This window comes from Mauremys reevesii, linkage group 5 (assembly GCF_016161935.1).
Source record: "Mauremys reevesii isolate NIE-2019 linkage group 5, ASM1616193v1, whole genome shotgun sequence".
In the NCBI taxonomy this organism is placed as follows: domain Eukaryota; kingdom Metazoa; phylum Chordata; order Testudines; family Geoemydidae; genus Mauremys; species Mauremys reevesii.
Window position 1 is genome coordinate 34,576,329 of NC_052627.1, and position 15,038 is coordinate 34,591,366.

At 50.3% G+C, this 15,038-nt stretch overlaps 1 long non-coding RNA gene across 1 annotated transcript in view; it reads left to right on the forward strand.

Annotated features, from left to right (window-relative positions):
- The window catches only part of LOC120406780, a 58,147-nt gene that overhangs the window by 1,701 nt on the left and 41,408 nt on the right, over window positions 1–15,038 (forward strand). The window contains exon 2 of the long non-coding RNA XR_005599578.1: window positions 357–557. This is a non-coding gene — a long non-coding RNA (uncharacterized LOC120406780). The remainder of the gene's footprint in view (window positions 1–356; window positions 558–15,038) is intronic.

Consider the following 15,038-nt stretch of genomic DNA (forward strand, 5'->3'; position numbering starts at 1 on the left):
CATTGGTAAATAATCTAGAGTGAGAGAAGGAATAATCAGGGAGGAGATGGAAGGAGAGGATAATATCACATAAGAGGGGAGGAACATGTCAGTGATAGAAATTAACATAATTTGTCCAGTTTATTTTCTGTAAATAGCAGCAACATTTACTTCATCTTATAAACTAAAACATTAGACAAAATGGTTAAGACGATGGGGTAGTCCACACTATGATTGTGAGCTAAATCATGGGAAGACCACATCACAAAGAATAAAAGCCAAATTATGTTGTTAAATAATTCAATAATGAATGAGGAAGATCAGTTCAGACCTCCATAGTCCCAGTAAGAACAACAAAATTGTATGTTGCCTCCCAGGTACCATTCGCATCCAGGGAAAAAGAAAGATCTAGCTGCAGCCGTGAGTCAAAGAGCAAAAATGAGTTGGACATCCAGAAGCCAGTCGTTCCAGGAACAAAAAAGTTGAGTTTCCTGCCTGTTATTTCCTTTTTCAATTATATTATCCAGTCTTAGCCTCTCACCACACTTGCAAACTCTTCCAGGAATCAAATGTAAAAGGTCAGTTTGACTAGTTATTTCATACTACTAGTATTCCCTTCTAGGAACTCATACTGTGAAATTAGGTTGCTAGCTGTGCCTCCAGTGCTTGTTCTCTTATGGAAGCACAACTGCAGGGAAATCTGGTTGGCCTGGTGGTCAAACCTTGAGTTTATTATAAGCCCAAGAAATTTAAAGTTATGCTTAAAAGAAATTCAGAAATGTTGCATAAAAAAACAGTTATGTCACCAACCTTAACTCTTCCCTGTGTTAATGGCATGAGGGGGAATAATGTGGAAAAATCTAGATGAAACTGATAAAGACATATTAAATTAGGACCACAAACATTAAAATGTCATAATGATCATCATAGGGTTATTGCATAACATCACTAGTGTGAAGAGTTAAAGTGGTTCCAGTGCCTTGACTGTCTATTTCTTACCTTAACTTGCTTGGATTTCTTCTAAGTGTAACATCAACTCTAAATTTCCTATTACATATCCTTGAAATATTTTTTATCCTTAACTACTGATATATGCTCTGAACCTTAACTTCATCCTAACTTTTCCCTCCCTCCTGCCCCAATATATACTATACAGTGCCTAGACACTATTGAGATGGGTGCTTTAGACATGTAAAGTATTTAATAAAATAATAATAATAATAAATATGCACTGGATTGCCTTAATTACCCATGATTTCAGTATTTATATTACTGAACATATTAAGTTTGTGTATCCTACTAGAAGTCCAGTAAGTTCAAAACAAGATTTTCTGCTAATAGTCTGAACTTGTAGAATATTTTAGATCTACAAATGTTTCTGAAAATTCTCCACATTTTATTGTTTATACTGCATTTCTTATCTTGAAGCCATAGCTTTCCAGGTATTATTGTTACTATGAGACAAAAGTGTGCTTGACTGTACAAACCTAGAATAAGACAGTACCTGCCTCAAAGAGCCTTCATTGTAAAAATCACACAGGTACAGTTCAAACAATTGACACAACGTTGGAAGGACTTGGTTTGAAATTATGCAGGTTTATTTTTTGGTTTTAGATGCATACAACAGTCACTATTAGTATGTCTACATCTATTCATGCTTATCTCATTGTGATATCAGATACCACAACATATTCTAATGCTATAATAGAAGATAAAACTGGTGACACTGTGTGTTCAGTCTGCATGTTTGTAGTGGAAGTTAGGAGAAATAGAAATGGATTATCTATTTTTAGATTTTGTTCAGGTCCCATGTAAAGAGGATGGGAAGGATGGTCCAGTGATTAGGGCACGAGCTTGGACTGTGAAAAAAACAGTGTTCAAGTCCCTGCTTTGCCACAAACATCTTGTATGACCTTGGGCAAGTCACTTAGCCTCTGTTTCTCAGCTTCCCATCCCTAAAATAAGATAATAATACTGTACTTTCCTACCTCACAGGAGTGTTGTGAGGACAAGTACATTAAAAATTGTGAGGTGCTCAGATACTATGGTAGTGGAGACCATGTAAGTATCTGAGAGACAGATAGCTGACAGATGATACCAAAGGATTGGAGAAGCACTAATGAATTAATGTAACAGTTTTTAAAAAGGAGGAACTTGGTCTTTGTGACTATCATCTTGTTTAACATCATGCTTACTAAAATAATGGAATAAATATTAAGGGAAAAATCTGCAAACACCAAGTGTATAATAATACCATAAACAATAAGCAACATAAGTTTATGGAAAGTAGTCCACACCAGACAAACCTATTAGCCTCTTTCAGTACAAATACAATAAAATTAGAGAATGCCAGGAATCCAACAGATATCATATAGATGGACTGCAACAAAAAAAGATTTGCATCAGTCTTCAGTTTCATTCTTCCAACAAAGCATTATTCACTTCCTCCTTATTATAACCTGCAGAGCTCTTCTTAGTCACAGCAAGTAAACTTTCATAATAAATAGTTGCAACAGTTTTACTTCAAACATACATCCATATTAGTAAAAACAGAACCCAAAAGATAGGTAAACATCTTCAGTCCCTCAGAAGATACGATAGAAACATAGATTTTTTTCTTCATTGCAGCTACCCCTCATCCATGGGATATTAATGTTTTAGAGTTGCATGTCATTGTGACTCACCCTTTAGTAGACTTCAGATAACTATAATCCTCAAAGTGGCTGAAATCTAAACCATCAATAACAAATGAACATGAATTACAACTACAATATGAATTAATAATATGAGTAGAGCTGGGTGAAATTTTGCAGCCCAAACCTTATTGACAAAATGCAGATTTGGCAACACCAAAATGTTTCTTGAATTCAGGTTGGTTTTGCTGAATTGTTTGTGTGGAAAAAACCAAAGTCATAACATTTCATTCTTCTTCGAGTGATTGCTCCTATGCATTCCAGTCAGGTGTGCGCGCCACGCGTGCACGGCTCTTCGGAACATTTTTACCCTAGCAACTCCGGCGAGCCGGCTGGCGCCCCCTGGAGTGGCGCCGCTATGGCGCCTGTTATATACCCCAGCTGGCCCGTCCGCTCCTCAGTTCCTTCTTACCGCCCGTGACGGCCAGTTGGAACTGTGGAGTGCTCTCTGTCCTCCACAACCCTAGCTCTCGCTACTTTTTCGTGTATATAGTTTGTTTAGTGATTAGTATAGATAGTTTCTGTTAGTTAGACAGTTTTTAGGATAAGGTTAAGGGGGGGTTCCCCTCCCTTTCCTCCCCCGGTGCAGGCTCATGCCCAAGGCACCGGGCTTTAAGCCCTGTGCATCTTGCCAGCGGCCTATGCCAGTAGGGGATCCGCACGACTCCTGCCTCCGTTGCCTCGGTGAGAGTCACAGGGCAGATAAGTGCCCTATCTGTTCCGCGTTCAAACCCCGGACGCATAAGGAGCGGGACATAAGATTAAAGCAGCTCCTCATGGAGGCTTCGCTCCAGCCCCCGGCACCGTCCGCGCCGGTGCCGAAGGCTTCATCGGTACGGAGCGCACTGCTGGCCCCGGGCCATTCCGGCACCGAGACTCCGCGACCTCAGCCACCGGCACCGAAGGCCCGGCACCGCTCCCTGTCGCCATCAAGGAAGCGCAATCCGGCGAAAGCGGGTGCCAAGTCCCACGCTGAGGGCCCAGCAGCCAAGACAATTGCGCCACCTGCGGTCCCCGCTGTGGCTGTGCACAGGACGTGCACCGGGCTGTTGACTCCGGCGCCGCAAGGGCCGTCGAGTCCGGCACCGCCATGCTCCCCGGCACCGACCGCGGTTGAGCTCCGGCTGCCATCGACGCCAGAGACTTTCTCCACGGCGCGCAAGCTCATAGAGCTCACAGAGGCACCGACCCTCCGGCCCCCGGCACCGCCAGTGCGGGCTGTCGTTTCGGCGGGAAAGCCGGCAATGATGATACGGCCCCCCTCTCCGGACAGGCACGCGGGACGCTCCGGTCCAGTCACGTTCCCGGTCCCGCCGCAGGTCATCGTCCCGTCGCTCGAGATCTCGGCACCGCTCGCCATCGCGGTACCGGTCGCCGTCCCGACGCCGGTCACAGTCCCGGTACCGTTCAACATCGCGGTACCGGTCGCACTCCCGGCGTCGCTCCAGGTCCCGATCGCTTTCGCGTTGGCACCGACGGAGGTCTGCTTCCCGGCACCGTTCCCGGCACCGCGACTCACGTAGCCGCTCCCGGCGCTGCAGGTCCGGATCCCGGTCGAGCTCCCGGCACTGGTCGAGCTCCCGGCACTGCAGCGGATGTTGGTCTCCGTCACCATCCCGGTACCGTGCAGACCGGCACCGATCCTTGGCACCGTCCGGGGACAGACTGCCTCATTCGACGGCGCAATCCGTCAGCGCCTCGGCACCTCCATGGCCATCCCGCCCCGCGTCGGTTGCTTCCGGGGCAGACAGTAACGGCCACCTGCCACCTACCCCACAAGGCCAACCTCAGGGGGCACAGCAGTGGGGCTTCTGGGTTCCCTGGGCCCAGTATGAGACTCAGGGGGTGCCGTTCCCTCCAAGAGCCCCTGCCTCCGAGCGCAGGGTACCAGAGGCGACCGTCAGCCCACCGGCCCCTTCGCCACCGGGCGCGGTTTCCATACCGCCTGACCCCCAGAGGCACACGCAGCCCGGCCCAGCCGACGAGCAGTCAGCAGGTCCATCGATGGAGGCTGTCGTCCAGGGCTTGTCCTCGTCGTCCTCACCTGACGAGGCGGTGGCCGGAGCATCTGCCAAGGATCCTCCGCCGATAGACCTAAGGGCGCACCAAGACCTGCTTCGCCGTGTGGCGACGGCCATGGCTCTCCCCGTGGCGGAGGTCCAGGAGGACGAGGACCCCATAACAAATGTCGTTGGAGCGGAGGCTCCAGTGCGCGTGGCATTACCGTTCGTTCGGACGATACAAAAGAACGCCACCACACTCTGGCAGACGCCTGCGTCCATCCCTCCTACGGCCCGTGGGGTTGAGCGCAAGTACTCAGTCCCCCACACGGGCTACGAGTATCTGTATACTCACCCGACCCCGGACTCGTTGGTCGTTTAGTCGGTCAACGACAGGGAGAGGCATGGTCAACCTGCCCCTGCGCCAAAGTCAAAGGACGCATGGCGAATGGACCTGTTAGGCCGCAAGGTCTACTCGGCTGGCGGCTTGCAACTTCGCATCGCCAACCAGATGGTCCTCCTCGCCAGGTACGTGTATGACATCATGGCGTCCCTGGCGAAATTTACAGAGCTCCTACCAACAGCCTCCCACCAGGAGTTCTCCGCGTTGTTGGAGGAGGGGAAGAAATCGTCCAGGAGGGGAAGAAATCGTTGACTCTGCGGACTCAGGAGCTCGGACCTTGGCCTCAGGGGTGACGATGCGGCGCATCTCCTGGCTGCAGTCCTCCACCCTGCCACCGGAGGTGCAGTATATGTTGCAGGACCTGCCCTTTGACACTCAGGGTCTTTTCTCCGAGAAAACTGATTCCCGGATCCAGACCCTGAAGGACGGTCGCATCGCCATCTGCACCCTCGGGATGCACACACCAGCTCCTCAGCGCAGGTCCTTCCGGCAACAACCCTCCCGGTCTTTCCCTCAACAACGGTACCGCCCGTACAACAGCAGGCGACCAGGCCCGAATCGCCGTCGACCATCCGGCAACAGGCGCAACCAGGCCCAGGCCCCTTCCAAGGCTCCTCAGGGGTCCAAGCAGGCCTTTTGATGGGACGCCCGAGGACGGCCCATCACTCTCCCTACCCTTCTCTTCTACAACCGCCTCTCCTATTTCTTTTCGGCGTGGTCCCAAATAACAACAGACAACTGGGTGCTTCAAACAGTCCAGTCGGGATACTGCCTTCAATTTGTTTCGCCCCCACCTTCCCACCCACCCTCCCTGTCCCTCTTCAGGGACCCCTCTCACGAGCAATTCCTCTTACAAGAGGTCCAGACTCTGTTGAGCGTGGGTGCCATAGAGGCAGTGCCTCAAGGCAGGCGGGGCAGGGGATTCTATTCCCGATATTTTCTCATCCCCAAAGCGAAAGGAGGGCTACGTCCTATCCTGGACCTTCGCGAGCTGAACAAATACCTGCTCAAGCCCAAGTTTCGCATGGTCACCCTGGGGACCATCATTCCCTCTCTGGATCCAGGAGACTGGTTTGCCGCCCTCAACATGAAGGACGCCTACTTCCATGTCGCGATCTACCCTCCTCATCGACGTTACCTCCGTTTTGTGGTCAACAACGCCCACTACCAGTTTGCCGTGTTACCATTCGGGCTCTCCACCGCACCGAGGGTGTTTACCAAATGCATGGCAGTGGTTGCCGCAGCCCTCCGCCGTCATCATATACACGTCTACCCGTATCTCGACGACTGGCTGGTTCGCGGACAGTCTCAACAGCTGGTAATGGGCCAGATGACAGAAATCCTGTCCCTCTTTCAGCGACTCGGTCTTCTCATCAATGCCGAGAAGTCCACCTTGATTCCATCGCAGCGGGTGGAGTTCATTGGAGCGGTCCTCGACTCCTCGTTGGCCCGAGCCTGCCTACCGCAATCTCGGCATCAGACGATGGTCTCCATCATCCAGGACCTCGTCACCTTCCCGACCACAACGGTGCGCTCCTGCCTCCGCCTCCTGGGCCACATGGCATCATGCACGTATGTCACCGCGTACGCGCGGCTCCACCTCCGCCCGTTCCAGTCTTGGCTCGCGTCGGTGTACCGGCCGCATCGAGATCCCATCGACATGGTGGTCACGGTCACCAAGCCGACCCTCGAGTCCCTCCGCTGGTGGCTCGACCCGGAGGTCGTGTGTGCGGGAGTCCCGTTCCACCCTCCTCGCCCATCCGCCACTCTGACCACGGATGCCTCAGCGCTCGGTTGGGGAGCTCACCTCGGCGACCTTCACATCCAAGGCCTTTGGTCGCCCCAAGAGCTCGCTCTCCACATCAATGTCCGCGAGCTGCGAGCGATCCGTTTGGCGTGTCACACCTTCCGCACCCGCCTGCAAGGCCGCTGTGTGACAGTGTTCACGGACAACACAACGGCAATGTTCTACGTGAACAAGCAGGGCGGGGCCCGCTCCACCCTCCTCTGCAAGGAAGCGATGCTCCTGTGGGACTTCTGCGTGACCCACTCGATTCACCTAGAAGCATCCTTTCTTCCGGGAGTGCAGAACACGCTGGCCAACCATCTCAGCAGGTCGTTCCTCTCCCACGAGTGGTCCCTCCGTCCAGATGTCGTCCACACAATCTTCCAGAGGTGGGGGTTTCCCCAGATAGACCTATTCGCCTCCAGGGAGAACAGGAAGTGCCACCTGTTTTGCTCGTACCAGGGTCGCTCGCCAGGCTCCCTGTCGGACGCCTTCCTTTACCCCTGGACGGATCGCCTCCTCTACGCCTTCCCTCCGTTCCCACTCGTGCACAGAGTACTACAGAAGCTTCGGAGGGACAGGGCCAGCGTCATACTCGTGGCTCCGGCCTGGCCGAGGCAGCATTGGTACACCCTGCTGCTCGAGCTCTCCATTCAGGATCCCATCCCCCTTCTGTTATGGCCGGACCTCATCACCCAGGACTTCGGCAGACTCCGCCATCCGAACCTGCAGTCCCTTCATCTTACAGCTTGGTACCTGCGTGGTTGACCCACGCAGAGAGGGGCTGTTCGGCAGCAGTACAGCAAGTCCTGCTAGAGAGCAGAAAGCCTTCCACTCGCTCCACCTACCTTGCAAAATGGAAGCGGTTCGCGCTCTGGTGTGACCAACGAGAACTCAATCCATTCGTAGTCCCTGTCCCTACCATCCTGGACTACCTCTGGTACCTTAAGGAGCAAGGTCTTGCAGTCTCCTCCTTGAGGGTGCACCTGGCAGCACTGTCCGCCTTTCGCCCATCTGTGGAAGGTCGCTCCATCTTCTCCAACCAGCTGGTTTCCCGCTTCCTTAGAGGCCTGGACCGCTTGTACCCGCCGGTGCGGCGTCCTACTCCGACCTGGGATTTGAACCTCGTCCTGGCCAAGCTGATGGGTCCCCCCTTTGAGCCCTTGGCCACGTGCTCCCTGCTCTACCTCTCCTGGAAGACAGCCTTCCTCGTCACAATTACATCAGCGAGACGAGTCTCGGAGCTCCGTGCTCTAACGGTTGGTCCACCATACACCGTCTTCCATCGAGACAAGGTGCAGCTTCGACCACATCCGGCCTTCCTCCCCAAGGTGGTGTCGGCCTTCCACCTCAACCAGGAGATCTTCCTCCCGGTCTTCTTCCCGAAGCCGCATGCCTCGCCTCGGAAGCAAGAGCTTCACACCCTCGACGTCCGCAGGGCGCTCGCTTTTTACATCGAGCGGACGAAGCCCTTCCGGCGTTCGCCCCAGCTGTTCGTAGCGGTTGCTGACCGCATGAAAGGCGAGCCGATCTCCTCCCAATGGATTTCTTCCTGGGTCACAGCATGTATCTGGACCTGCTATGAGCTTGCTCGCGTGCCACCATGCCACCTCACCGCTCACTCCACGAGAGCACAAGCCTCGTCGGCTGCCTTCCTGGCCCATGTCCCCATCCAGGACATCTGTAGAGCGGCCACCTGGTCTTCTGTACACACCTTCGTTTCCCACTACGCGTTGGTGCAGCAGTCTCGAGACGACGCAGCCTTCGGCTCCGCGGTATTACACTCCGCCATGTCTCACTCCGACCCCACCGCCTAGGTAAGGCTTGGGAATTACCTGACTGGAATGCATAGGAGCAATCACTCGAAGAAGAAGAGACGGTTACTCACCGTAGTAACTGTTGTTCTTCGAGATGTGTTGCTCCCATCCATTCCAGACCCGCCCTCCTTCCCCACTGTCGGAGTAGCCAGCAAGAAGGAACTGAAGAGCGGACGGGCCGGCTGGGGTATATAACAGGCGCCATAGCGGTGCCACTCCAGGGGGCGCCAGCCGGCCTGCCGGAGTTGCTAGGGTAAAAATGTTCCAAAGAGCCGTGCACATGCAGCGCGCACACCTGACTGGAATGGATGGGAGCAACACATCTCGAAGAACAACAGTTACTACGGTGAGTAACCGTCTCTTTTGAAATAAAATATTTATATTTATTGGCTCAAAATGACATTTTATTTAGAAATGTCTTTATTTTTTTTTAATTGTTAAATATGTTAAAAATAGAAAACACATTTTGGGTCCAAAAAAAAAAGTTTTGTTTAATCCAAAACAATTTTTCAACTTACCAGTTGTCTGAACATTTTGAAAATCTTGTTATTGGTTTTGACCTGAATCAATTTTTTGATTTTTCTGGAATTGCCAATAAACAGAAAAATCCCCTATTTTCACAGTTCTAATTGTGAGTAACATAGTACCACTAGGTAAATACAGAAACACTGTAGTGACTATTAAAAAGACAGTTAGTGCAGTATGGAATGTGATATAGCAAAGTATTTCCATATCCTCAGAAAAGGTAATATCTTTTGTAGTTCAGATGCTGACACAGTAAATGTTGGTAAATATTAACTTTATATGGCTGCCATCTCTGTTGCTTTATGCATTTATCTGACAATCTAGATCAGATTATCTGGTACAAGTAGTGGTCACCAACTGGTAAATTGCGATTTATTGGTCGATCCTAGAGGATCTCCCAGTCGAACACGATCTCTGGCGGTGCAGCGGGGCTGTCGTTAAGGTGCAAATATTTGTAATAAAAAATAATATCAGTTATAACCCAGAATACAAAATACAAAATATTTAATAAATTTCAATTGGTATTCTGTTGTTTAACAGTGTGATTAAAACTGCAATTAATCGCAATTAAAAATTTTTGAGTTAATTGCGTGAGTTAACTGCGATTAATTGACAGGCTAATTATTATTATGCATCACATATATGAAAAGCTCATAAAATAGATATAGATATGTGGCAATGCATCTAAGGCCATGTTTACACTGGCAAGTTTCTGTGCGGTAAAGCAGCTTTCTGCGCTGTAACTCCCGAGGTGTACACACTGCCAAGCCAATTAGTGCACAGAAACTGTGCAGTTGTAGTGCTTTAAGAAAACCACTCCGAGAGGCATAGAGCTTTCTGCACCAAGGCTACAGCGCTGCGGTGCCAGTGTAGACACTGTGGCGATTACAGCGCTGCGACTGGCCTCCAGGAGGTGTCCCACAATGCCTGTTCTCACCTCTCTGGACTTTGGTTTGAACTGTACTGCCCTGCCCTCAGGTGACTAACCATTAGCCCCACCCCATACATTCCTTTGCAAATTTGAAAGTCCTCTTCCTGTTTGCTCAGTGATGCATGCAGTGGTCTCAGCGCATCTTTCCAGATGGCCATGCCTGCTCCACGCACCAGGAGCTCCCCCGCTTGGAGCAACACCAAGCTGCTGGCCCTCATCAGCATTTGGGGAGAGTAGGCTGTCCAGTCCCAGCTGCGCTCCAGCCATAGGAATTATGACAGACAGATTTCACTATACATGATAGAAAGGGACCATGACTGGGACACACTGCCATGCAAGGTCAAAGTGAAGGAGCTGCGAAATGCCTACCACAAGGTGTGAGAGACAAACCGCCGTTCTGGTGCTGCACCTATGAGCTGCCGGTTCTACAAAGAGCTGGACGTGATACTCGGTGGCGACCCCACCTCCACTGCAAAGGCCCCTGTGGATACTTCGTTGGCTTACGTGCCAGTTGAGAGTGGACTGAGCCAGGAGAAGGAAATCTTGGAGGAGGATGTCGAGTGGGAGGGGGACCCAGAGGCAGAGGATGACTCGGAGGTCAGAGATGCATGCAGCCAGGAGCTCTTTTCTACCCCGGAGGAACCTAGTCAGTCACAGCAGTCGGATCTTGGTGAAGCGCAAACAGGAGAGGAGGCCCCTAGTAAGTGGATCTGATTTTGGAAATTGCTGAAGTGAGTTGTTGGGGGCAGTAGGGTTGCAGAAAGCAGGCTCGTCTCCCACTGCATGCCTAGTCTGAGTGGTGGAACAGGCTGTTGATTGACTCCCTCACTTCACAGGAATCTCCCTCAGAGATCTCCAGGAAACTCTTGTGGAGATCCTGGGTAATCCACTGACTCAGGTTCTTCAGCAGAGCTGCTTTGTTTCTTTCCCCATTAATGGTAACTTTCCCATGCCACTGCGCTGTCACGGTGGGGAGGGACAATTGTTGCACACAGTCGAGCCGCATAGGAGTCAGGGTGGAAGCCGCAGTCTTGGAGAAGACCCTCCCTTGATTCCCTGCTCACCCTCAACAGCGAGATATCTTCTATAATTAACACAGCCTGTGGAAATTGTGGGGACAGGAATGATTATAAGCCTCCCCTCTGCCCCAGTGCTGGCTCTCCCCAAGAGCCATGTGCCCAGTGTACAGCAGGGTCCAGGAACACTGATTTACCCTGCCCCTGCGGAAACTCACAATTTTGGGGGTCTTGTGGCCAGGGGCGGCTCTAGAAATCGGGCTGCCCCAAGCAGCGCGGAGCGCTGCGCCGCCCTTCCCCGGTCCCGCGGCGGGTCCCCTCTTCCCGCGGCTCCGGTTGAGCTCCTGCCGGCATGCCTGCGGCAGGTCCACCGGAGCCCAGGACGAGCGGACCTGCCGCAGTTATGCCTGCGGGAGCTCAACCGGAGCCGCGGGAAGACGGGACCCGCCGCAGTCATGCCTGCGGCAGGTCCGCTCGTCCCGGGCTCCGGTGGACCTGCCGCTGGCATGCCGGCGGGAGCTCCACCGGAGCCAAATGCCGCCCCCCCGGGAAACGGCCGCCCCAAGCGCCTGCTTGGCGCGCTGGTGTCTAGAGCCGCCCCTGCTTGTGGCTCATGTGTGCTTGCCAGCTAGTGACAGGTGTGTGAGTACTGGCTGTGTTTTAAAGCACTGAATCAGTATTGTGTGTGTTGCAAACAATACTGCTTCTGTAAAATGTTGCATTTAAACTTCACAGAGATGAGCTTGGGAGCCCAGCCTCCCTCTTTGTTATTGGCGTCAGAACATCCTCGCAGAAATAAAAGGCAGCCAAGAAGAACTAAGGAGGACTTTCTGCATGAGGTTAGATGTGCTCCACCGCCGAAAAACAGGAATTGAAGGAGTACCAGGACAGCAAGAAGAGAGACTGAAAGGAGAATGCAGTACGCCAGAAAGAATCCATGGAGTGGCTCTTAAATGTTATGAAGCACCAAACAGACATGCTCCAGGCACTACTAACTCTTCAAACTGATCAGCTCCGTGCCTGCCCTCCCCTGCAGCTGTTGTCGCAAAACTCTTTCCCATGTGCTCCCCAGGCCAGACACCGCCAACACACACTTATCAACCTCCTGGCTCCAGTCTCTACCCGCAGCATTCCACTCCTCCCCATCACAGTCCAGCACTGTGGACTCCCACTAGCCACTGCATTCAACACCCATCTCTCTGCTGTTTGCCCTGCTGAAGTACAGTACCCGCTGCATTGTACTCCAAAGGAGAAGGCTGGATATGATCCCTAGACATACACAAATCTTTAGCCATCCCAGGACCCCTTCTCCTCCAGGGACATTTCCTTCACCCATCCCCCTCCCTGCTGACGTATTTTTTGGTTTGACTCTCTCCTCCGGTTGTTGTCTTTTAATAAAAGAATTGTGTTGGTTTGAAAGCAATCTTTATTCTATTAATTGAAAACAAAAAGAGTTCTGCAAAGCAACATACAATTATGTTAAACCCCCTTATTGCATCATGTGCACCAATCACCACCTAGCATTACAAGCACTGCAGTCCTGAGCATAGCAACAAATATTAGTGGCTTTCAGCTTCAAATTGCTGCCTCAAGGCATCCCTGATCCTTATGGCCCCGCGCTGGGCCCCTCTAATAGCCCTGGTCTCCAACTGTTCAAACTCAGCCTCCAGGCACTGAGCATCTGCAGTCCAGCCCTGAGTGAAGCTTTCACCCTTCCACCTTCACAAATATTATAGAGCGTACAGCACACGGCTATAAGCAAGGGAATATTGTCATCAGCTAGGTCCAGCTTCACATAAAGGCATTGCCATCAGGCTTTTAAACGGCCAAAAGCAAACTCAACAGTCATTCTGCACTTGCTCAGCCTGTTGTTGAACCACTCCTTGCTGCTGTCAAGTTGTCCTGTGTATGGCTTCATAAGCCATGGCATTAAGGGGTAGGCAGGGTCTCCCAGGATCACAATGGGCATTTCGACTTCCCCTACGGTGATCTTCTAGTCTGGGAAGAAAGTCCCTGCTTGCAGCTTCTTGAACAGGCCAGTGTTCTGAAAGATGCATGTGTCATGTACCTTTCCGGACCAGCTTGTGTCAATGTTTGTGAAACACCCAGTGATCCACAAGAGTCTGGAGAACTATTGAGAACGATCCCTTGCGATTAATGTACTCAGTGGCTAGGTGGTCTGGTGCCAGAATTAGAATGTGCGTGTCATCTTTTGCCCCTCCACAGTTAGGGAAGCCCATTTGTGCAAAGCCATCCACTTTTGCACTCTGAACTGTTAGCGACTGATTGGTAGCAGTCTGGAGCAGCCAGCTTCCACAGTGCAATCGCCACGTGCTTCTCCAGTGACAGAGAAGCTCTCATTCTTGTGTCCTTGTGCTGCAGGACTGGGGTGAGCTCATCACACAGTCCCATGAATGTGGCTTTCCTCACCCGAAAGTTCTTCAGTGACTGCTCATCATCCCAGATGTGCATGATGATGTGATCCCACCACTCAGTGCTTCTTTCCTGAGACCAAAAGCGGCATTCCACTGTGGTCAGCACCTCTGTGAATGCCACAAGCAATCTTGTGTCATAGCTAGTACACGTGGCAAGATCAATGATGCACTCCTCTTGCCTTTGTAGTTTAAGGAATGACTCCACTGCCACTTGTGATGTGTTGGTCAGAGCGAGCAGCATACTGGTCAACAGTTCAGGGATCCATTCCTGCAGCTTGAAGAGACAGGGAAGACAGAAAAAGAAAATGCAAGAGCACATAAAATACCAGGGTTGGAAGGGACCTCAGGAGATCATCTAGTCCAACTTGCTGCTCAAAACAGGACCATTCCCCAGACAGATTTTTGCCCCAGATCCCTAAATGGCCCCCTTGAGGATTGAACTCACAACCTTGGGTTTAGCAGGCCCAAACTCAAAATCACTGAGCTCTCCCTCCCTTCCTCCCTCCCTTATTAGGAGTGGAACAACAGACAGAAATAAACAACAATGAGGAGTAATGTTTGGGATGGCATAACGAGAGAACCAGAATTGTAAATGAAATGTAATTGTTTCAGCCAGAAAGCAGGGATGCTGTTCAGTACTGAACTATAACCACCACTTATTTCTCAGTTATGAAAGCCCCTGAATTCTGATTGGTTGAGAGGTCTGATTGATTTGTCATCAATACGTATGTTTCTTCTCAGTAGCCATACTGCATATAAGTCTCTAAACTTCGATTTGTTGAGGACCATTTTTAGCCACTCCAGACAGAGATTGTTATAATCATTGTACTATTATTCCTTAACCATACAAATCAAATCACTCTTTTGCCTTCAGAATTTTGCATCCACTATGTATAGAAACATGTCAGTCGCAGCTTGTGCCCACCTCTTCATCCTCTTATGACACCAAACCCCAGATATTAAAACTAGTGGTTGCTCTTAAAAAACTGCAATTTTTTTCTTAATAAATAGATGCAGTATTCCTTAAGGTTACTACACTATTTTTAGTATTTTCTAAATAATTTTCTAGGTATGTGAAGGCTTATCTGAATAAGGCAAAGTTTTCATTCTTTTAAGGTTGACCACTGTACAATGAAGTAGTACAGTTATCAAAAAGAAATTACTCTTACTGAAAGGAAAGAATGGTAGCCATTTTTGGTGTGAGCAGTAGCCAATCAAAGAAAAGGGAAATTTTCATAGCAAGATTATTGATTACACATTTCAGTAGAACAAGTATATACAGACACTCCCTTTTAATTCAGTAATAAGCCAATGGTTGAGGGTATACTTTGGAATGTATTTAGGCCAGTACACAGTTATTATTAAGCAATAAGATAGGATCACATGAAAACATTTATACTTTAGGGAATGTTTTCAAATAACAAAAAGTATATGGAATAGTTTTCAAATAGAA